This window comes from Sorex fumeus, unplaced genomic scaffold (genome assembly GCF_029834395.1).
Source record: "Sorex fumeus unplaced genomic scaffold, SorFum_2.1 ptg000081l, whole genome shotgun sequence".
NCBI lineage: Eukaryota > Metazoa > Chordata > Mammalia > Eulipotyphla > Soricidae > Sorex > Sorex fumeus.
In genome coordinates this window covers 18,453,757-18,478,515 of record NW_026606138.1, presented here as the reverse complement: position 1 = coordinate 18,478,515, position 24,759 = coordinate 18,453,757, and the positions used below count along the sequence as shown (strand labels likewise).

The 24,759-nt window shown below is 52.8% G+C and overlaps 1 pseudogene; it reads left to right on the top strand.

Moving 5' to 3' along the window:
- Positions 1 to 5,008: 5,008 nt before the first annotated feature.
- LOC130038915 (vacuolar protein sorting-associated protein 33A-like) overlaps positions 5,009 to 24,759 on the top strand; it is a 31,280-nt pseudogene continuing 11,529 nt past the window's right edge.

The window sequence follows — 24,759 nt, the reverse complement described above, 5'->3', positions numbered from 1 at the left end:
AATAAATTTTAAAAAATAAATGACCCATTTAACCACTTGTCCATTTCCCTCTGCTGTCTCATCACCTCTGTTCCCTTTCTCCCCCTATGTCCCAGGAATGTTTATGCAGCCATCCATGGAAAGTCATTCTTTCAGGGGCTGGGGAAGTCGTAGAACTGGTACTATCTTGTCTTGTACACAGCTGAGCTGGGTTCAATCCCTGGCACCCCATGTGGTACCCTGAGCCCAGAGCCATGGTAAACCCTGAGCATGGCCAGGTGTGCACCCATCCACCCCGAAGGAAAAAAACTTTCAGTGAATCTAAGGAACAAATGATGACTTTATTTTTTTTTGTGGGAGTAAAAAAATTTAAAACTATTAAAAAATTTTAAAACAAATATTGAACTGTTTCTTCTCGTTAATCATGGCAAGCTGTGTCTGATTCAGAAATCTGAAGAGAACTCAATTGTAGCTACTCTCAGGATCTTCATCGGCAGGTAGAGATTGTAAAGGATTTAGATGTAGGTCTGAGTGTGATGGTACATAAAGTGCTAAAAGGAATTTGCTCTGCTCTCAGGTTGAAAGCCTAGAAGGGTTTAGGTCCAGTTTCCCTGGGTTCATGCAGAAACCGCTGCCTGCCCTCAAGGGCCTTGTTGGCATGCAGTCCTGATGGTGGAGGCTCTCTCCATCCTGGGCTCCCACATGGAGGCGCAGAACTGCTGCCTCTGAGAGAGGACGTCGCCTACACTCACCCAGCCCCTGGGTTTGCTGCGGGTTTTCCCCAGACTGTTGTTATCTCCAGCGTAGCTGCACGCGATGTGTGCCAAAGGTGAAAGTTAGCGTTTCTTTCGGGAGGTTGTCTCCAAGTTAGGTTTTCAGACAGGTTGAAAACAGGTCCAGATCTGTCGGGATGGGAGATTTGTGATGAAAGTAGATAATGGACCAAACATGATGACCTCTCAGTGTCTGTATTGCAAACCATAATGTCCAAAAGTAGAGAGAGAGTATGGGGAATATTGTCTGCCATGGAGGCAGGGGGAGGGTGTAGAAGGGGGCGGTATACCTGGGAGATTGGTGGTGGGGAATGTGCACTGGTGGAAGGATGGGTGTTTGATCATTGTGTGATTGTAGCCCAAACATGAAAGATTGTAAGTTTCTCATGGTGATTCAATAAAAATAAATAAAATTTAAAAAAAAATAAATAAATGAATAAATAAATAAATAAATAAAAGAAAACAGGTCCAGCTGCGGAAGGCAGGGCCAGTCCTGCCCTGCTCCGACCACTGCGAAAGCCCAGAGCAGACGGGGGCGGGGTGGTCCTGTTCGGCGTATCCCACTTCCCTGACGGCCAAGGACAGATACCAGAACCAGAATGTCAGGCGCGGGCTTTGGTCAGGAACTCTGCGGGGCCCGGAGGCAGCCTCCGCGGTCCTGAGCTCACTGTGGGTGCTGATGTCTGGCTGTCTCTGCGCTCACGCGCTGCCGTGCTCACCTCACCCTCTCTTTTTCCTCCCACTCCTGCTTCCTTTGCTCTATCTGTGTGTCTTTGATGGAAAGACTAAAGAAACTCTATCCACGTTATAATAAATTTCATATATTTTTTTAGTTTCTAATATTTGGTTCTTGTTTTTTGCATTTTGAAAGGCTGCCCAGTAACACTTTAAGGCATTTGCATCATGACTGAGATTTATTTCTTATGAAAGTCGTAAGGAAAGAATCTGGATAGTGTGATCCTTTGGGAAAGGTTTCTGGTCCCGGACACCTCCCTTCCGGCTCTCCTCCCTCTGCTGTTGCTCATGACACCAAATCTAAAGCGTGTGGCTTTAAAGGGGCCCACGTATTTGTGACTCGGGCATCGGTAAAGAGGCCCGATGTCCTCCAGCCACTTGTGGATTGCACGGTAGAAGTCAGAGCTGAGAAGAGACCAAAGGAATTAGCCGTGAGGACTGGTCAACAGGAGCAGCTGCCGGGGTCTGTTTGGCCGTGTCCATGTAGGGGTCGCCACACGTGCCCACTCGAGGAAAGGCTGCCAGGTGATTGTGCAATGTTCCAGGCTTGTGTCAGGAACGCGCCAAGGAAGGTTCCCTCCCATCCTGCCTTAGAGCTGATGGCTCAGGCTAGTTGGATAGTCCTGACCAAAGAATGGGAATGTGGGACTGGAGCGACATTCCAGCGTGGAGAGCGTTTGCCTTGCACACGGCCAACTTGGGTTCGATCCTTGGCATCCCATATGGTCCCCCAAGCACTGCCAGGAGTAATTCCTGAGTGCACAACCAGGAGGATCCCCTGAGATCTCTCAGTATGACCCCCTCCCCCCAAAAAAAAATCGGAATCTGCTCACGATCACGATCACAACCATCCTGTTGTTCGTCGATTGCCTCGAACAGGCCCCAGTAATGTCTCCTTTGTCCTAGCCCTGAGAATTTTTTAAAAAGTGCCATATTCAAGGCTCTTTCCGCGTTAGTAGAACGAGCCTCATCATTGTTACTGGTATTTGGCATATTGGGTAAGCCACGGGGAGTTTGCCAGACTCTGCCGTGTGGGCAGGTTACATTCGGTAGCCTGCCAGTTTGTCCAAAAAAGAATGAGATAATAAAATGCTTCCGGGAGCTGGGTTTTATAGTCTCTGGGTCTTGGCCGTTGATGGGATTACAGGGCACAAGGGGGGCAGTTGGTGGGTGTAACCCCTGCCTACAGGAATATGGAGGGTCTGAGTGGAGGATGCTCAGCCCCAATCTGAGCAGGCTTGGAGATCTCAGCCCCAGGACACGCATGCCTTTGTTCCTCTGCCAGTACCTTCATGCCTGTGGAGAGTGGTCTCAGCATGGTGGTGGCTGGTTGTAGAGGTCTTCGGCTGCCGGAGCCCTGGTCGGGGTGGGGAGGGAAACTCAACCTGCTCCCCTCCAAAGGGTCCCGGCGAGGACAGCCAGGCGCGGGGGCAGGAGACTCTGCTCATCCTCCTTAAACCCCTTCACTTTGAATAAACATTTAAAATCAGACTTTCTAAGTATGTGTTAGATTTAGAGCAAGGAACTCTTAAAATAATCTTATGGTGGGATCAGTTACCAAGTACGTTTGTTTTGTTTTGCTTTGGGGACACAGTGCTCTTCAGTCATTCCTGCCTCCAGAGACCATGCAGTGCTGGGGACCAACCCAGCTCTCCTGTCTGTGAAGCGTAGACCCCAGCCCAGCCCCAAACACATGCCATAGGAAAGTCAAGATTCCTGACCCACAGGTTCGCATCAGAGATTTCCTTTCCACTAAAACGCTCTTATTTCCACCTAAACAAGATCCTATTCCCTAGCGAGGTGTTGCTCATGTAATAGCTTAACTGCACAGAAGTCCACCCTTTCCGGTGTATTTCCAGCCCTTGGGTGTTGAATTCAGGAGATCTCTATTAGTCTCAGATTCTTTGCTTTCTATTTAATGATCTGGAGTGTAAGTGTGAGCCAGGCGCTGAGAGAAATACACACTTCTCTTTTCATCTCTGTGAGAATTCCCGTTTGCCGTAAACCCATGAGAATTCTGTAATGTGTGTGCGGATATCTTGGGTCTCACTAACCAGACATACATTCTGCCATTTCTAACGTGGGCCTCAGTCTCCGATTCCTCCTGTCAGTTTTGGGAGGCATCTGACACTCGGAACATGCTCTTCGTTCACCCACTCACCCGGGGACCAGAGAGACTCGGCTTGTTGCTGTAAGTTATGCCTCATTCAATGTGTCACCTGCCCGCATCACTGGTGCTATGGCCCAGAGCATGTGATCTAAACATGCATGACCCAGTGCCGCAAGGTGGGTTGGAGGGAATACCCAGTGGCCCTCCCAGTTTCTCCCAGGGGTGCACATTCCCTCCATCCCCAAGGCACACAGATTCGAAACACTGAGTAGGACACGAACATCCACTGCTGTCCTGGACCCCAGACTTTAATGAGATCCCCCACTTCACACGCACCTCTGTCTCTCTCCCAATATGCATCCCACGAGCCACACTTCTGTCCCCTCTCATGTCCTTTCCAGGCTGTGGCATTGCCCAGTCTTGACTGAACGTCCGTCCCCACCCTGTGCTCCCCCCCACACGTCCTTTTGTGTGTGTTTTAATTGTTGTCATTGCTCGGTAATAATTTATTCAAGAAATAGCACTTCTTCCTGGGATTAGGTGTTTAAAAGAATTCTTTTTTGGGGGGGTGGGGTGGGGCTGCAACAAGTTCTTTTTTTTTTCTTTCTGTTCTCCATCTTGCAAAGGTATTAACTTGTTTCTTTAAATTCAAATGGACACAATGATACGCTGGTTCTGGCATGTACACACAGGCAAACTTTTTCTCCCTCATAGTCAGTAAAATTTCACTAAACTTGTGTAAGCATCAAAGCCTGGGCCCCTCCCCCCGCAATAGTCCTGGGAGCCGTTGAGCGGGGGTTCTAGGGCAGTTGTGCACTGGCCTCTCTCTGGGTTGATTTCTGGCACAGGAAGCGAAGTCGAGGCCCCAGGGGCCATGAGGACCCTCAGGGCCTGTGACCAGCAGTCCTTGGCCAGCGGGCCCTAGGAGGCTCAGTTGGCTGGGGGTTTTCCCACCTGGAGTGGAGGGTGCCCCCTAGCAGGCGAGGGGGTGCGTGGTGAGTCTGGGGCGGGGGCGCTGCAGCGGGGACAGCCCCCTGCCGGCAAGTGCGGGCCGCCCATGTCGCCTCTGACCCCCATCTCCTAGACCGCGCTGGGCAGGGTGCCCCCCCCCCCACGAGGGAGATGAGGAGCCCGAAGCCTGAGCCCAACGCCACCGCTGGACCCAGACCCAAAGCCGCACGCCAGGGGCCCCCGCCCGCCCCGCCCGAGGGGCCGGGATCCCAGGCTGCCGTCCAGTCCTGCCGCCCCCGCCCCCGCCGCCAGAGCCCCGCGGACAGATGCCTCAGTTCTGAGACCCCCCCGCGCCGGGGGTCCGCGCCCGCGGCCCAGGACTCGCGCGCCCTGCGCTCCCCGCCGCCCGCCCGCCGCTGCCCCCAGGAAAGACGGTCACGTGGCCTCGGTGTGCGCCTCGATGGGCGCCGGGGGCTGGGGTCCGCCCCGCGCGGGGAGACGGGCGCCGGGGGTCGCCCGCCGGGAGTCGCGGGCCCTGCTCCGGCCCCCGCCAACCCACCTGGCGCCTCAGAGCTCAGGCATCCGGCCGGAGGCCCCCCAGGGACCGCTGCGCGGGCAGCGCCACCTCCTGCGGCTCCGCAGCCACGGGCCGGCCACTGAGGGGCGGGTAGGGAACCCTCGGGACGGGGGGACGCGGCCTGAGCAAGGCGCTGTTGGGTGCTGGTGGGCGGGACCCCCCCCCCCCCCCCCCCCGCCCGGCAGGGCCCCGCACCTGTGCAGTTCGCACAGCGGCCAGCAGAGGGCGCAGCGAGTCGCTCACCGGCCTGCTGGGGCTGCTGGTCGGTCCCTCACTGGGCAGGACCCGGTGATAGCCAGGGGAACCCGAGGACCCCCTGAGACCGCTCCCAGGAGCCGGGGTGGGGCAGGGGGGGGGAACAAGCCCTCGCAAGGCCAGCTGGCAGTGCAGGGGAGATGACACCAGGGCGCCCTTGTTCCCCCGTCCCCAGCTTCCCGGGAGGGTCCCTCCAAGGGAGCAGAGGCAGCGCTGTGCCCCTGCTCTGCTGGGGGTCTGGGGGGTCTGTACAGCCCCCGGGAAGCGCTGAGTCTCGGAAGCCTGTGCCCTGGCTCCGTGGGGCACCCCCGGCGCCCCTAGCGGTATGGAGGGAGATGAGGGGGTGTGATGTCACTATTTTCACGTGACCGCGGCGTCACGTGGCGGCGGGGCCCAGTGGAGCCAAGGCCACGCACCTGTGGTCAGGCGGGTGAACCTGAACGTGCTGCGCGAGTTCCTGGACATGTGCGCGGGCAGCAAGCTGACAGCCGGGGCGGGTGGCGGCCTCTGGGTCTGGGGGCGCCACCCAGAGTTGGCAGCCCCGAGAGAGGGGGCGTTGCACTCCCCGCCCCTGTGGCCTGACTCTGGGAAGGAAAATGGGAGTGACCTGAGTCCTTCTCAGCAGGACGATTACAGCCCCGCGTCCAGGCACTCCCCGCTGTCCCCGTGTGCGGGGTGGCGCTGCATGCTACCCTGGGTACCACTTCTCCCAGCTGCCTGTTCCTCCACGGTTCGTCCAATCAGTTACGCCAAATGGGGAAAAAGGACCCTGGTGTCGCACAGGCGAAATGCTCACAGGCCGCTTGGCATTCGTCCTGGCCCCCAGTGACACCATCCTTGCCTAGGTAGAGGCGAAGGTCAGCTGGAGGCCTGACTCTCTCAGAGGCACCTGACATTGTCCCAGCTTTCCAAATACTCTCTCAGAATTAAGATACCTATGGGATACCTAGACGAGAGGTTTTCATTTGATTGATGCTGGATTATATGACGCCTGTTACATGCTGGGTTGAACGGTTTCCTTGGCAGTTCACCCACGGGGTTCATGACCCCAGTCTGACCCCAGGACACTGCATACACACTCTTTGTGGATGACAGTGAATGTGCTTCCATGGCCAGTAGCGCCCCTTGCCCTGACGCTGTTTTTCTTCAGGCCACAAAATAGGAGTGTGGATAGCTATTGCTAACAGCAAGTTTTGTTTGTCCAGAGTTTGCAAATGACTGTTGTTTGCTGTTGGCCGTTATTGAAATCCCTTTTACTAAAAGAATGGGATGCTTCTCTCTCCCGCAGGCAATAGTTTGAGATGAGTATCTCACAGGACCATTTGGCTTGATTGCACAGTACTCACTTCTAAAGGTAAAAAGGTTTTGGTTATTATTATTTTTTTGAAACTGTCATTCTGGACTCTAGCAAGAGTAATATGATGTTCCACTTCTGGAGTAAGTGGTGTGCAGAGCTGTCTGGTTTTTAGAATCACTGACGCTGTTATGAGTGGTAAATGTTTTATCTTCTGTGGACCTTTTGTTTATTTTTTTTTATTTTTTTTCCCTTTATTTTATTTTATTTTTTTTAAAGTTGTAGATTTACAATTTTTTGTGCTTTGGTTTCAATTATACAATGATCAGATACCCATCCCTCCACCAGTGCCCATTTTCCACCACCATGGATAATATCCCTCCCACCCCCATCCCCCCATCCCCCCTGTCTCTGTGGCAGGGCAATCCCCTGTGTTCTCTCTCTCCTTTTGGGTGTTGTGGTCTGCAAAAGAGGCATTGAGTGGCAAACATGTTCAGTCCATAGTCTACTTTCGACATGCATCTCCCCTCCTGGGAGGATCCTCCAAACATCCTTTATTTGGTGCTCCCTTCTCTATCTGAACAGCCCTTTCCTCTAGGATACCCGGCTGGCCTCTAAGTTATGGACCTTTTGTTTATTTATTTGAAGTAAAAAAAAACATTTTATTTGGTTACCTTTAGGAAGAGGACCAGCGGAGAGAGAGAGTAACATTTCAGGAGAGACCGTGGGCTTCTCCAAAGACAGAGAGAGCCCCTACACACATCCCAACATTAGAAAGGAAAGCACAAAAGTCCCCATCTCAAGGAGAGCTGCGCGCACCGCATTTGCTCGGCTACATGGGCACAAGCAACTCAGGGGCTCGGGCAGCATAGGAGCCTTCAGTGGACCTTTCAAGGGTGGGTGTGCACCCCCCTCTTCTCCTTGACGGAGCGGCATGTCTTCTGATTGTTACTTCATGTGGCTCAAAGTTTTTCAGACACAGGATTGGTTACTTCAGCCTGAATTTATACACCTGCCTTTGGGGAATCTAAATTTTTATACTAAAGTGGTTTTGAATTTTATTTGGGGGCTCGTGCCAGGCAGTGTTCAGGACTTACTCCTGGCTTTGCACTTAGGATCACTCCTGTCAGTGCTCAGTGGACAGTATGGGGTGCTGGGGATAGAACCCCGGGTCAGTTGAATGCAAAGCAAGCACCTTCACCACTCTACTTTCTCCCTAGCCCCAGGTCTCCTGAGCACTGCCCCTGGGCACCTCCTGGTGGTGAGTCTTAGCAGTTCGATGAAGCTTGGCGCTGTGGTGGCAGGGATATCCCAGGCCACTCCAGTGGCCTCTCTTGGGATGCACATGGCAATGCTTGAGACCCTTGTGGTGCCAGGGGGCGAAGTTGGCAGTCATGTGTCAGGCATGTACCGTAACCCCTGCATTCTCTGACTCAACACTAAGTCTACTGTGCTTTGGAGTGGGAGTGTTAGAACACCTGAGTTTTTGTTGTTGGTCTGTTTGGTTTGGGCCACCCCTGGCAGTGCTCAGACTTACCCCTAGCTCTGCACTCAGGAATGACTCTTGGTGGTGTTTGGGGACGGTGTGGGAGGCCGGCAATCCAACCCGGGTTGGCTGCCTGCAGTGATGTCCGTGTTTGGGTCGGCTGCTAAGCTTTAGGGGTTCTGTTCACCATTTGTATGTGTGCTTTGCTAGGAACATGAGGTGGAGAAAATGTTCACACTCAAAGGAAGCCGCTTGCAAGCAGCGGATGTCAAGAATATCATTTTTTTCGTCAGACCCCGGCTAGAACTGATGGATATAATTGCTGAAAATGTGCTTAGGTATCTCAGAACTGATGCTTGGTCCATACGGAATCATTCCTCTAGTGGTTTTAGTGCTCATCAGGACACCTTTGCTTGCCAGCGCTTTAGGAAGTGGATCTTTGGACAGATGTGAGAGTGTGTCGGAGGAGAATGGGGGGTCAGGGGTAGGATACTCTGCAGCCAGACAAGGATAGATCCTCGGAACCCAGTGTGGTCCCCAAGTTTTCCAGGAGTGACTTCTGAGTGCATAGCCAGGAGTTATCCCTGAGCACCTGCAGGTGTGGCCCAAAAACTATAAATAGAGAATGGGAAACTTTGTGGGTTGAGGCTTGGGGAGGCAGGGCAAACCACAGAAACCCACTCTCTCAGGACAGTAGGAAGCTCCGGCCTGTCTCAGTAGAAGGACCCAGATTTTTTTATAAAAAGAAAAACAGCTAGTGGTTCTTTTTCAAGTACTGAATACCATATGCTCAAATTTCATAAGCAACGTCAGGAGAAGCTGATTAAAATTTAATGCTGCAGCATTTATGGAGGAAGTGCACCAGCCCAGTCTGCATTACGTTTGATCGACGTGGCCCCTACGGACGGACTTAAAAGCATGCGGGGTATTTGCGCAAGATCGGGCATGGTGTGAAGCAACCATTTATTTTCCTAGAGACATCGCTTGATGAAATAGAAACATTTTTTTTTTTTCGGCAAGAAACAGATGTCCATTGCAATAACCCTGAGAGGTTTTTGCGGTTTTTTTTTCTCTTTTTGGGTGACACCCGGCAATGCACAGGGGTTACTCCTGGCTCTGTACTCAGGAATTACCTGCGGTGGTGCTCAGGGGACCATATAGGATGCTGGGAACTGGGAATCGAATCCGAGTCAGCCGCGTTCAAGGCAAACGCCCTACCCGCTGCGCTGTTGCTCCAGCCCCAACCCTGAGAGTTTGCATGTCCCATCAATGGCCCAAGAGAAGCAGCACTGCCCCTTGGCAGAGCACAGGTCAGCGGTTTCCAGAAAAAGCATCACATCAAGAGAGCAGGAAAACTCAAAACTTGGGCCGAGTCAGTAGTGGGGGTTTAGCTGATAAGCGTCTCTTTAGAGCCCACTGTGTGTCAGGCACAGGTGGGGCCCTGGGGAGCAGTCCTCGCGTCGGGGCCTCGGGACAACGCACAGTCCTTCTCTTGCAGTGAAGACAGACGTGGCCCCACAAGAGATTTCCACATTTTGTTTGTGCCCCGGCGTAGCCTGCTGTGTGAGCAGCGGCTTAAGGACCTGGGCGTCCTGGGCTCCTTCATCCGTAGGGAGGAGTACAGCCTGGACCTCATTCCCTTCGATGGGGACCTTCTCTCCATGGAGTCGGAGGGCGCCTTCTGAGTAAGTTCAGTGTTTGCCCTTTGAACTTGACACTCGTTTCTGCCTCGTTTGTGATGGTGACACTCACACTGGCATTTTAGTGATTCCTGGAAGTGTCCAGTTTCTTCCTTTTGGGGAGAGATGGGAGTTGGTCCACACCCAGCAGTGCTCAAGGTTTACTCCTGGTTCTGTGCTCAAGGATCACTCCTGCACATGCTCGGGGACCATATGTGGTGCTGGGGCTAGAACCCAGATTGGCTGCGTGCAAGACCAGCGCCTTCCCCTGTGCTGTCTCTCCGGCCGCTGCTCCTCTTGCTTATGGAGAACCTCCTGTTCCAACAAATTTGCTTAAAATTGTCGTTGCCCTTACTGAATACTCAACATTCTGAACATCGAATGCTGTTCGATGTTTGTCCTTGTGCCCGTCCCACCCTGAATTCACTGTGGCTGTGGAGGAAGCTTTGAGAGTGGAAGGCAGGGCCGCTCCAGCCAGAAAGAGTCAAGTCTGTCACTGCGTTTTTCCAGTTAGCCCTTTGTGAGTGATTTTGTTTCCATGACTCGCCTTTCCCCTTGATTGAGTCTTGGCAAGACCTGAAGACTTTTCTCTTACATTTTCATTTTCTAGAAATAAAATTGCTTACATTTTTCATTCAAACTCTTGAGGTTCTGCAGTGTGACCTCAGGGCTGGGTGCAGGGTGTGCGGGAAATTCTGTTTCTCCCACACGCCCGTCCCAGCCCATTTCCTACTGGTTATTTTCAGCACATATTTATTTGTGATTTATTTGAGATCTCCAAGCCTGCACGGTTTGGGACTGGACCTGTCAGTAGCTAGACAGTTACACCCTCCAACTGCCGTGTAAACCCAACAACGGCCAGGATCCAGAGATTATCACAACAAGCTCCCGGGAGCGCGCGGCCGCGAACATTATTTACTTTTCTCTAAGTTTTCAGGGTACCTTAAATATCCAACCCACACGGCAGAGCCTGGCAAGCTATCCGTGGTCTATGCCTAATAGACCAAATTGATATGCCAAATCCAGTAATAAATGGATCTCATTTCCCTAACCCTGAATATGCAGAGTCGAGAAGGATATGGAAGGAGAGGCTGATAAAACACCAAGGCAGACATAGGCTGCCAAAACGCAGAAAAACAAAAATGATTGTCTGTACTTTTAATGCTCGTACGCTGGCATCTACTGCATCCATTGAAGACCTTATGGTACAAGCGCGAAAGATCAAGTACGACATCATTGGTCTGACCGAAACGAGAAGACATCAATCCCATCATGCTGTTTTCGACACCGGAGAAGAACTGTTCCTTGGAACATGTGATAAAAGAGGCGTCGTTGGTGTTGGTATCCTTGTCAATACAAACTTAGTCATGAGCATTGATTCATTCGAATGCCTAACAACCCGAATCGGACGATTACACTTGAATAAATGTGGCTCATTACCGGAAGTTTCTATCTTTGCTGTCTATGCACCAACATCCAGTTATGGTGAAAGAGAAACTGAGAAATTCTACATGGAGCTGGAGAAGTTCTATAAAGAAGATCACACCTTCTACAAGATCATTGTCGGTGATTTTAATGCCAAGATAGGACCAAGAAGATCAGTCGATGAACTGCACATCGGAACCCATGGCCTGGAATGGAACAAACAGGGTGACAGACTGTCTGAGTTCATCATGTCAACCAAAACCTTCCATGGTAACTCACAATTCCAAAAGGCTGAATCTAAACGTTGGACATGGGAGTCTCCCGATGGACGGTTCCACAATGAAATAGACCACATCATATTCAATCGGCGGTTTTGCCTAACCGATGTTGCTGTTGTCCCAAAATTCCAAACGGGATCAGACCACCGTCTTCTTCGTGCAAAATTCTACCTCACAGAACAAGGAGAAAAGAATGCAAGGTTTAAGAAGAGGACTCCCAGAACAACCACCAACTGGGAGCTCTTTGGCTCTATTGTGGCAACATGGGAAGATGCCGTCATTGACAACATTGATGAGGAATACCATCGAATGATTCAGCACCTCCATGATTGTGCAAGGAATGCCAAGAGATAGATAACCACAAAAAACCGTCTTTCTTCGAACACTCTTGAACTTATTCGCCAACGTGGCTTGGCACATGCCTCAGGCAACCACAAGCGAACATCCGAACTGGCAAAACAGTGCAGAGAAGCCATCAAGGATGACCTCAAAAACAGGAGAGCTGCAGTACTGGTAGATGCAGCAGAAGCTGGGAAAAACATTCGTAATGCCCGCCTGTCCTTCACCAACTACAAAACCAAGATGACTGCCCTCCGACATCATGATGGATCTATCACATCTTCCAGAAGGGCAATGGAGAAGATTATTCATGACTTCTACTCAGATCTCTTTAATAGCCACATCCACTTGCCCACATACCACATACCACATGATGGATATGTCGTTCCCAATGTTCTCCCTTCCGAAATCCAACATGCCATCTCGTCGGTAAAGAAACAAAGAGCACCTGGTCCAGACAAGATCAGACCTGAACAACTGAAGAACTTACCATCAGTACTCATCAATACATTGGCTCGACTCTTCACACGCTACCTGTCTGAATGCAAGGTTCCATCCCAATGGAAAACCAGCAGGACTGTACTACTATACAAGAAAGGAGACACCCACGACATTGGCAACTATCGCCCAATCTGCCTATTGTCTGTCATCTACAAACTATTCACTCGAGTCATCCTGAATAGGATTAGCAGAACGCTAGGTGAAGGAAAACCATGTGAACAAGCTGGATTCCGAAAAGGATTCAGTACCATCGACCATATCCACACAATAACCAAGCTCATTGAGGTCTCTCGGGAGTTCAAGATGCCGCTCTGTCTAACGTTCATTGATTTAAAGAAGGCCTTTGATTCTGTTGAGACGGAAGCGGTCATGGAAGCCCTAGCCAATCAGGGCGTACAAACTCAATACATCAGGATCCTTCGTGAGCTCTATTGCGGATTCACTACCAAAATCTCACCATTCTACAAAGAAGCAATCATCCATATCAAGAGAGGGGTTCGGCAGGGTGATACCATTTCACCAAAACTCTTCAGTGCCACCCTCAAGAACATCATGCGACGATGGAATGGGAAAACATGGGAGTGAAGATAGATGGTCGGCAACTACACCACCTCCGCTTTGCTGATGACATCGTTCTAATAACACCAAACATCAGCCACGCGGCACAAAGGTGAACGAATTTGACCGTGAATGTGGAAAGGTCGGACTACAGCTGAATCTTACGAAGACAATGTTTATGAGAAACAGCCTAGTTCCTGGCACTCCATTCGCTCTCAACGGAACCACCATCTCCGAATGCAACGGTTATATATACCTAGGTCAAGAAATCAACATGATGAATGACCTGGCACCTGAGTTGCGCAGGAGGAAGAGAGCGGCTTGGAATGCCTTCAAGAGCATTGAAGAAATAACTAAAAGGACAAAGAACCTCCAGCTACGAACACACCTCTTTGATTCCACTATTCTTCCTGCATTAACATATGCCTCAGAGACCTGGACCCTACGAAAACAGGATGAGAACGCTATTCGGGTCTCTCAAAGAGGAATCGAAAGAACTATGCTTGGAATATCATGATTCACTCAAATGAGAGATAGAATCCGGAGTTCTGATCTTCATCAACGCTCAAGAATCAGGGATGCTGTCTCATTTGCCAAGACATCAAAAATCTGATGGGCTGGACACGTAATGAGGTTTACAGACAACCGCTGGACTAGAGCCATTACTGATTGGATTCCACGAGACATCAAAAGATCACGTGGACGCCCACCTATAAGATGGTCAGACTTCTTCGTCAAGACCCTAAATGATCGGTTTAAGGCTCTGCATGTTGCTAGAACGAACAGATACCATTGGGCTACGCTAGCACGCAACCGGGATGAATGGAGACATTACTGGCACCCGCTCGAATAAATCGATGAATAACGGGGATTAAGTGATTAAGTGATAAGTGATTTATTTGTTTGCTTTGCTTTGGTTTTTGCTTGGGGCCTCACCTGATGATGCTCAGGGGTTACTCTTGGGGGTCCTCAGGGGTCCATATTTGACTCTTTGATGCCAGGGAAGCACCTTCCCACTATACTATCTATCTGGTTCCCGGAGTTTTTCTTTTTTAAATATTGTCTTTTTCTGAAAGGTTGTGTTTTGTTTGCAAATATGATTTTATATGTTTTGTTTACTATCTTTATGACAGGGAGCACTTCTGAAAAATTTCTCTTTCAAAGTGTCAGGTTGGCTCTTAGGGGCGCCCGGGCCAGAACTCTGGCTCTTTCTTCTGTGGGGTGAGGTTTCTCCATGCTGAGTGCCTTAAGATAATCTGTAGACCCAAAAGCATTGATTTATTTGAGTTTTCACCCAGATGTTTTTCCTATGGCACATTCTTCACTGGAAATAGGGAAAATTGGGCATGGCTGGAGTTCTGGCAGAACGAGTGGGGACCCCCCCCCGAAGTGTGTAACCACCACCTAGAGTGTGCGACCCTCAGCCTCAGCAAGAAAGGGAGGGAAAGGGAAAATAAATACCGGAATGAAGGGGAAGATGCAAGGGGGAAACACATCAGCTTGATAATGTCTTCTCAAAACAGCGTACTGGACCAGAGAGATAGTAATGTGGGTAGGGCACTTGCCTTGTCCCTTGCAGACCCGGGTTTGTTCCCTGGCACCCCATACGGTCCCCCAAGCCCCACCAGGTATGACCCCCAGTGCCAAGCCAGGGAGTCAGCCGGAACCCGTGCACGGCCCCAACGCTCCCAGTGCCTGTCTGTGCCCTCTGCGCCCTCTATCATTGGAAGCTTGTGCAGGTGTGTTTGAGACGCGACCACATTTCCCTGCATTCCTTGGGCGTGTGAGTTGATTTGTGGTACTGCTGCTGCTGGTCTCAAGACACGACCTTTCGAGAACGCAGGTGCATCACCAGATTTCCAGGCCCCATTTCCCCTCGGCATGTTGGTCTCAGCAGCACCTTAAGAGAAAGAACCTGGGGCTCGCTTTGGTTCTGGGCTGTTGTCACCCAGCTCCCTGTGGGTTTGCTCACGTCTCTGGGCTTCATCCTGCGAAATCCAGAACTTTCCTGGGCTCCCCGATGGTCTCTCCCCACCCCAGTCATGAAGCAGGGAGGGGCTTGCATGGCCTTGTTTGGTGACAGGACACAGGCCTGCATGCCCCTCTGTAGTAATAGGGTACGGGCCAGCCTGCCCCTGTGTGGTGACAGGACTAGGGGTTGCCTTCCATCCGAGCCATTGCAGGTCTGGGAGCGGCCCCTCTGCTCCCTTTCCCAGTCAGCAGTGCAGAAGCGTTGAGGAAGCGGCTTGGTCACCCCAGCTGAGGATAGGAGCTGTCTCGTTCACACCCAGGGTTGCTCCTGGCCCTGCGTGGGCGGGGCAAGGCCATCCCAACAGACAGACCCAAGACAGGTCCTTGCCACGGGCCCCACATCCGCCCGTGGATGCTGCATTCATGCCTTCTCTCTCGCCCTGAGCCACAACGGCCCCCGAGCCCGCATCACCTGGGGAGCCCCGAGTTCAGGGCAGGAGGGACCCACACACCACCAGTTATGACCCTAGTGGCTGTTAAAGAGGAATTGCAAGGGCTGGAGCTATATACATTCGGAGGGCATTTGCCTTGCACGCAGTTGACCCAGGTTCAATCCCCGGCATCCCATATGGTCCCTGAAGCACCACCAGAATAATTCCTGAGTGCAGAGCCAGGGGTATCCCCTGAGCCTCGCCGGGTGGGAGTTGTTAGAGGTGTCTCTGTAGTAATACGCCGTTTTTCAAAATGAATGTTTTGTTTGGGTGCTCGGGGCTGGGCAGGGCCGGGCAGGAGCCGGCTTAGCTGTCCGCAGGCAGACACAGTTTCCACTCTGAACAGTCACCTGTGCCCCTGAGCAGTTTGAAAGAGGCCCCCTAATGCTTTCCTTCCACTGAATCTTCCTCTCTGCTCTGCTCCAATGCGGAGATTCTGGTCGTTTTCTGAGGACTCTTTGGACATCCCGACCAGGATATTTTGGACTGAAGTGTGAGGCTGCACCCCAGACTTGGCAGAGACATCCTACATGATCTTTGGGGATGTTATGCTCAATCTGTGCCAGGCTCTCTGGGAGGTCTCCCTCTCTACCCCGCCCTCAGTCTGCACCCCTCGTCCTCACGCCTCTGCGGTGCACGCCTGTTGGCTGCTGCCTTAGACAGGGTCAAAGATTCCACGATGAGGGGCTGCAGCAATAGCACAGCAGGTAGGGCGTTTGCCTTGCATGCGGCCGACACGGGTTCGATTCCCAGCATCCCATATGGTCCCCCGAGCACCACTAGGAGTAGTTCCTGAGTGCATGAGCCAGGAGTAACCCCAGTGCATTGCCGGGTGTGACCCAAAAAGAAAAAAGATAAAAAGAGAGTCCCGCGATGGGCACCAGCAGTGCCGCCCCATCAGGTGGAGTGCAGGTGAAGCGCGTTGCGTGATTTCCCTCCTCTGCTCTCCGCACTTGCTGGATGAAGGGATTGAGGCACAGGAGAGATCTTGAGGCCCCGCTGGGGACCATGTGTGCTCTGTCAGCCCTGCTGAACCACCCGGCTGGGCGGCGCGTGCGTGCTCTTTGCTCTTTCTGGGCCAAAGATGTTTCTTTTTGTCTGTGTGTTAAATGGACCTTGTGGCCCTTCTCCGAGACCGTGGCTGCCCTCCTGCTGTCCCCTGTGACACTCGCTGCTGTATGTGGGAGAGGCTGCCTGCCCTTCCACAAGCCCAGAGTGTTCTGCTGTGTGGTCACGCGGGCAGGCGGAGGCCAGCCTTTCCTCGCCCGCCCAGCAATGCTTGCCCCCAGTAGAGATGCTGCCTTGAGGCCTCGGTGCTGACTGAGAGCCTGTGCCCACGCGCCGGGCCCTCTCCCACAGGAGTGCTGCCTGGACAGCGACCAGACGGGCCTGTACCACGCGACCAAGGGCCTGATGAAGCTGCTGGCCTGTACGGGACCATCCCCTAGATCTTCGGCAAGGGCGAGTGCGCCAGGGTGAGCCGGGGCGGGGAGAGAGGCCTCTCTCCTGCGGGTGGGGTTTGGGGCTCCACCTCGCAGTGCTCTTGGCTCTGTGCTCGGGCCACCAAATGAGTCTGTCTGCGTGCAAGGCGTGACCCCTGGCCCCTCTGCTGTCTCCCAGCCCTCTTTCCTTTTCTCTTTTCTGTTCTTTATCTTTTCTTTTCCATCCCTACTCTCCCTCCCTCTCTCGCCCTCTCCCTCCTCCCGCCCTCTCCATACCCTGCAGTGCTCGGGGCTCACTCCTGGCAGGGTTTGAGGGATCTTACGTGGTGCCAGGAATTGAACCTGTGTCAGCCACCTGCATGGCAAGCATCCTACCCACCATACTGTCTCGGGCCTATCTTGCTTTATTTTATTGTTCCATTTTTTTCCGCCTTATTTTTAAATTTTGGATTGCCGGGGTCTTTTTAGCTTCATTTTAAAATCCGCCCATTGCTAAAAAGGCTCTCCCTGACTCTGTACTTTGTTCCCAGCAAGTGGCCAATATGATGATGAGGATGAGGAGAGAGTTTACAGAAAGTCAGAATTCAATATTTCCTGTTTTTGATAACCTATTGTTGCTTGATTGAAATGTGGATTCATTAACGCCCCTTGCGACTCAGCTGACATACAAAGGACTCGTCGATGAAATTTATGGCTTCCAGAACAGTAAGTGAAGCGACATCATTTACTAATAAGTTAGCTGAGTAAAATCAATCTCAAAAGTGTCTGTTTTTAAAGGTGTGGCATTTGTGTATAAGTCAGAATACTTGAAAATGTCAGGCACTGACTTTCAGCCCAAGGTTAAAGAGAGCTCGAGCCAGGACACCATCGGGGAAACTGAGGCGAAGGCCTTGTGCAGAGGGCCATGCGGTGTGCAGCCCCGCTGCTCAGGCCGCCCAGGGAGGCGTGAGGAATAGAGCGTTTCTGAGGGGTGCCTGGGTCTGAGGTCAGGGGACTTTGGCCCCGGGTGTTAGATTCTGTAGCATTTCAGATCTGAGTGGGGGCTAGGAAAGCTCACGGGGCTAGTGCCAGGCGCACAGCCAGCGCTCGATTCCATCCACGCTCCTGCCTCATCCAGTGAGCACTGAGCTGGGAGTAGCTCCTGCTGGGATACAGTCTGAGAAGTTTCCCACAGTCTGATTGTGTCTTTTCTTCAGAACAGGGAGCCCTAGGCTGAAAGAGGGTTAACTCCGGTGACTTCAGGAGTGGCCCTGGCCGGGGGCTGGGGAAACAGCCCTGGGGATAGAGCCCCGGTCTGGAAGGACGGGGATGCAGCTAACTGCATGGGGTCTCTCTGGGGACACAGAGCCCTGCAGCTGCTGAGTGTTGGCCAAGTCCAGACAGTGCTGTCTGTCCAGTGTGCCAAGCTGGATATCGCAGAGTGGATTGCGATGGTGTGTGTGTGTGTGTGTGTGTGTGTGTGTGTGTGTGTGTGTGTGTGTTCGTGTGTGTTAGTGTGTATGTCACTGCAGTGGTGAATGCGTGGCTCAGTGACAGCGGCCACGGAAGCAGAACAGGACCACACATGGAGGCATTTCCACACAACAAAGCGTTTTCCTGCTCTTTCATGATTATGGGGGTGTTTCCGGTTTGTTTTTTACCAGTTGTTCCAAAGGATAACTTCTTAAGTTGCTTCCTTTTGTGGGGACAGTCGTAAGCAGTGCCCAAGTCACTGTGGGGCTGATCTCGGTGATTTTCTGCTCTGTGGGGCCACTCCGTGGCCCTGGGGCCACCGGGGCTGTGCCTGGCAGCGGCTGGGGGTGATGCCACACACACAGTCCCTCCCCAGACTCCTGCTCCGAGCTTTCACTGGCACGGGAGCACCCCGTGCGAGGGGTCCCCACCTCCTGGTGCTTCTGCAAGTCCCTCGAGGGATCTGGCAGAGGTGCTGGGGTGGCTGGTGCGGAGGTGTGAGAGATGGGGCTTGTGGGGTGCCTCCGGGGGGAAGGCGTTTTGGGAGCTCACAGTCTCTTCACATCACACACTTACTTCTGATGAAACATTTAATTAAGGGAGAGGGCTGGAGTGATAGTACAGCGGGTAGGGCATTTTCCTTGCACGCGGCTCAGCCCGGGTTCGATTCCCAGCATCCCAGAGTGTCCCCTGAGCACCACCAGGAGTAATTCCTGAGTGCAGAGCCACTAGTGACTCCTGTGCATTGCTGGGTGTGACCCCCCCAAAAAAGAAAAAATTAAGAGAAATCTGAAAAACAAGGAGAAATTGGGCTTCCCCATAACCCCCCAGCTCTGCGCCCGTGGCTGGACCGAGGGCGATGGCAGGCCCGTGCAGGAGCTGCGTGCAGGCTGCCTGGGCCAGCGGCTGCCCCTCTGCTTTGAGCTGGAATGCGAGGTCTGGCCGACCTCGTGTATCTCAGCATATGCTCAGGCCCCGGGTCCCGCGGCCACCGTGGCGTGCTGTCTCCAGACGCTGGTGCCCGGGCTGTTCCGAGGGGCTTAGGATTTGGAAAGCATCCGAGAAGTATTTTTCTTCCGTCGGTCACTTTCTCTCCCCACATTCTCTGAGGCAGGAGTTCTTGTTGTTGCTTTATGATTCTCAGTACCCACCCCACAGTGCTCAGGGCCCTCACGGGGCAGTGCTCAGAGGAACAGACAGCTGGACTTGAGCGTGCGCTGCCCTCGATGACCTGTCTCTCTGGACCCACAGCAGTGGAGCTGATTGTGTGTAGACACGTCGGGATTTGTGTTGAAAGTGGAGGAGATGATTTTTTGAAAGGAACCAACTTGGAGCTAGAGGCAGTGCAGCAGTTAGGGTGAGTTTGGTCCCCAGGACCGCATATGGTTCCCTCAGTCACTGCCAAGAATTAGCCCAGAGCACAGAGCCAGGAATAAGCCTTGAGCACTGACAGGTTTGGCCCCAAAATCAGAGAAAGGAAACAGAAAGGAAAGAAGCCGTCAGAGCTGTCTCCCGCCCTCAAGCAAACTTCCATGCTGAAATGATTCCTGGGATCTTGTTTTTGTTTTTGTTTTTCTTTTTCTTTTGACTTTTCTTTTTCTTTTTTGGAGAGTATCTTGCCTGCATGGCAAAGTCTGGCAAGCTACCCGTGACGTGTTCTATATGGCAAACACAGTAACAAGTCTCAAAATGGAGACGTTACTGGGCCCGCTTGAGCAAAATCGATGAACAATGGGAGGACAGTGACAGGGGTCACACTTGGCAATGCACAGGGGTTACTCCTGGTGCTGCACTCAGGAGTTACTCCTGGCGGTGCTCAGGGGCCATATGGGATGCTGGGACTCGAACCTGGGTCTGCCCCGTGCAAGGCAATCACCTTCCCTGCTGTGCTATCACTCCAGCCCCATCCTGGGCTCCTCTTGGCTTGTTGAAATGTCGGTATAGACGGCATGCACTTGCATGCGCCAGCAGGACAGACCTGCAGTTAGGCCGCCCTGGGGCATGTTTCCTCGGGTGGCCCCATCCTGAGTTCAGTTCGGGCTGGCAGTGGCAGGAGGTGTCCCGCGGGCCAGGCCAGGGAAGCCGTGAGTGGAAACCGTGAGCGTCCTACGCTCGTGCGCATCTAGTGACTCAAAGCCCAGTGCTCTCCCCTGACAGGAAGTCTCTGGAGTCTCACTTGGGTGTCCCCTCCCGTGCAGGTCATGTAAAGCTGCTACCCGAGAAATTCGCCCTGAAGAGGCAGGGTGACGGGCAGGACCTGCCCACGGAGTCCAAGAAGCTGCCGCTGAACTCAGCCGAGGAGCTCTACGCTGAGATCCAAGACCGCAACTTCAACGCCGTGGGCGCCGTGCTCAGCAAGAAGGCCAAGGTGATCTTGGCCGCCTTTGAGGTGACTGGGGCCTGGGGCCAGGCGGCAGGCGGGCTGTGGGCGCCCGGGGAAAGGTGGTGCCAGGCCCTCTCCTGGTGTCAGGTCCTTTGCCAGTCATCATCTGCACTCCCTGTCCCTCCCACCTTCCTCCCAGCTGCTGGCGGTGGCGGCATCTCCACTAGCTCCTGCATCTAGGGAATCCGGGTTCAGCCGGAGCAGGCTGGGAAGGCGTGTGATAATGAGAGCACAGTCCCCGGCCCCCAGCTTCGTTAGCACCTCGCGCCCTCCTGCTGCTCATTTAGTTTGGGTTCAGCTCACTTTTGAAACCTGAATCAGTAAAATGATAGAAGCTGAATTTTTTAACTCTGGGGGAAGTTTTTAAAAATCACTTTTTCCCTTGAAGGGTGATTTCCTGATTTCATCTTTTTTAGGAGTTATCTCCACTATATCAGTATTTGTATTTCTTTGGGTTTTTTTTGTTTGTTTGTTTTTTGAGGGGAGGCACACCCAGAGGTGCTCAGGGCTAACTCCTGGCTCTGCGCTCAGGGATCACTTCTGGTGGGCTGAGGCAACCACATGGGATGCTGGGGATTGAACCCAGGCTGGCCGCATGCAAGGCAAGCACCTCGCCACTGTTCTGTCACTCTGACCCCATGGTTGTTGTATTTCTGAAGTTGCTTTTGTCTCACTTGGGTTTTGTTCCTCAATTTTTTATTTCCTCACCGTGACTTATAAAGCTATGGATAAGAAGTGTCAGGCATTCACTGTTCCAGCTCCGAGCTCGCCATGGTGTCCAGTTCCCTCCCTTCCCGCTGCCAGTGCTCAGGGCTGGCTCCTGGCAGGCCTCGGGGTTCTGTGGGGAGGCCGGGCACTGAGCAAGCGCCTCCCACACTGTATAGCTTGGACCCAGTAAACGTTTTACACTTGATTTGCTATTGTTGAGGTCTCAGGCTATACGATCGTTAGCTTTTGTGGCTTCAAGGCACAGTTTGCTGAGCTCCACATCCCTGGCAGGAACCATGCAGTGTCAGGTGTGGCCTGCGTGGGCCCTGGGCTCCCTCCCGTCCACATGGTCTCCCAGTGCTGCAGGATGTGGCTGTCGCAGTACCTGGACCCACCAACCTGCCTTTTCTATTTTCCTGTGGCTGTGGGATCTGGTTATAGTCTAATTCGTTTTGTGTCCATTTCTCACACTAAAAATTAAGTTGGAGGAGCCGGAGTGATAGCACAGCAGGTAAGGCGCTTACCTTGCATGCAGCTGACCTGGACTCACTCCCCAGCCTTCCATGTGGTCCCGGTGCATGCCAGGAGTGATCCCTGAGTGCCAGGCCAGGAGTAAGGCCGGGGCACTGCCTTGCACGTGATTCAAACATGCCCTGGGCAACCCAAAGACCCAAATTCTTAAAAATGCACTCTTGGCAACCAGGGCTGGAGCTGGGGCACATTGTGTGTGTGTGGGGGGCGTGGGAGGGTGGGTGGCCTGGGTGCATTCCCAGCACTGCTTTGGCTGTGTCTGGGGCATGCCCCGTGTGTGTGTGTGTGTGTGTGTGTGTGTGCGTGTATGTGTGTGTGTGTGTGTGTGTGTGCGTGTATCTGTGTGTGTGCGTGTGCGCACACGCACACACACAGGTGTGCGAGGCCCTGAGTGCTGTCCCCAGTACTGTCGTTACCTTCTCCCCTCCCTCAGGAAAGGCACAATGTCAAGACGGTGGGCGAGATCAAGCAGATTGTCTCCCAGCTACCCCACATGCAGGTGACATGGGGCTCCCTGGCCAACCACACCTCCATCGCCGAGCTCCTCAGGGACGTAACGAGTGAGTGCCCTGCCCCGGGCTCAGGCTCAGGGTGTGTCACTGGCTCCCTGCTACTTCTGGGGGTCCCGGCTACTGTTTCACTTGTGCATTGTTCCCTGTGCCAGCCGCTGTGTCCTCACAGGAATGTTCCGAGTGTGACTGTTGGGTTCTGCGGGGTCAGGTGGTGCAGCAGGACTCTCCCAGGCTCTGGGTGGTGCCAGCACTGCTTCGCCAGACCTGGCAATACTTGCTGAGGTTGGTTTCAGTCTGATGTGGCAAGGAACTGTAGTTGGAGCGGTACTGCAGTGCCTGGCACACAGCCGGCCCGGGTTGGATCCCGGAGTCCCATATGGTCTCCGAAGCCTGCCAGGCGTGATCCCTGAGCACCACCGGGAGTGGCCCCCAAAGTAACCAAAGTAAAATGCCCTTGGGAAATTGCTTTAATTAGTGTGAAGGGGAAGCTGCTAGGGCCCAGGCCCTGGGGCTCTGTGTCTAGGCGCACCTCGGGGCACAGGCTGTCAGCCTCTCTGTTCTGGAATGTGCCTTCCTTGTGATGACTTAAACTTGGTGCTTGCTTGCTACTTTGCATGCCTTTGGGAGAAATGAGCATTTATCCCACTTCTGAGTTGCTCGTGTGTTAATTATGTTTCAGCATCTGAAGACTTCTTTGATAAGTTAACCGTGGAGCAGGAGTTTATGTCTGGAATAGACACTGATCAGGTACGTGAACACTAAAACTGTTTTAGCCGATAGTTAACGAGATTGGCAAACAGAACTGGAGGTAGGAAAGGAATCGCTTTGATTCCTGTGTCTGGCCTATATACCTGTCAGGGCAGTGCAAAATGTGCGGAAAGAGATTCTGCCAAGGGATAGGTTTCTGTTGACCGGGGGTGGTGTGTGTGTGTGTGTGTGTGTGTGTGTGTGTGTGTGTGTGTGTGCGCGCGCATGTGTTCCATTCCTGTTTGCTGTCCTCAGAGAAACAAGACCCAGCCCTGAAGCCCAAGACTATTGAAGCCCATCACGGATTATTTAAGAGCATGGGTTATATGATCCCTTTTCCTGTCTGCCTGTCAATAAATCCCGCATTCTCACTTGCAGCAAGCAAGCACCCAAATTCCCCACAGTCCCTGCTACTTTACTGATGCTGCTCAGGTGTTGCTGACAAGTGGGACAGTTGCACCCGCCCGTAGCCCCTGGAGCTTAGGTTGTCCAGGGAGTGTGGGCAGGAGCGTGAGCCAATCTCCAGCCTCTCCTTGATTGGGCCTCTCAGGGGCCGGGGAACGCCCAGGACTGCAGGCCCAGACCCGGCTCTCACACATGAATCTGCCACGACTCTAGGTCAACAGTTACATGGAGGACTGCATCGTCCAGAAGCATCCACTCATCAAGGTGCTCAGGCTCATTTGCCTGCAGTCGGTGTGCAACAGTGGGGTCAAGCAGAAGGTTCTGGATTATTACAAAAGAGAAATTCTCCAGGTCAGTGTTTCTAAGTGACTCATTTGCCAAGGAAGAAATTTATCAAAAAGGCAGTTGGCCTTGCATGTGCCCACCTGGGCTCGATCCCCGGCACCCATATGGGTTCCCTGAGCCCCACCAGCACTGATCCCTGAGCACAGGAAGTGGGGGTGGGGCAAAAGCAAACAAAACAAAGGAGACATCTGGACAATAGCATGTCAGGAGGTGTGGTTGGCCTCCTTTTCTTACTCAGTTATTTCAGTACACTGTCATCTATCTTCCTTACGTTGGGCCCATGCATTCTGACTTTAAAGTGAAAATGTGGGGTCCAAAGAGCTAGAAAGGGGCTGGAGCAATAGCACAGCGGGTAGGGCGTTTGCCTTGCACGCAGCCGACCCTGGTTCGATTCCCAGCGTCCCATACGTTTTCCAGAGCACCGCCAGGAGTGATTCCTGAGTGCAAAGCCAGGAGTAACCCCTGAGGATCGCCTGGTGTGACCTGAAAAGCAAAACAAACAAACAAACAAAAAAAACCCAACAAACCAAGAGCTAGAAAGGGGTAAGGCACTTGTCTTGCATGCTGCCGGCTATGACTCAAAATCAATAGTATCAAAATGAGAATGAAAATGTTGGCTCCCTCTTCGGAAGTGGGAGATCTAGCAGGCTCCCCAACTTCTCTGGCAGACATACGGCTACGAGCACATCCTGACGTTACAGAACCTGGAGAAGGCCGGGCTGCTGCGGCCCCAGCAGGGGGGCAGGAACAGCTACCCCACCATCCGGAAGACCCTGCGCCTCTGGATGGACGATGTGAATGAGCAGGTGAGCCGAGTCTTCATGCACACGCA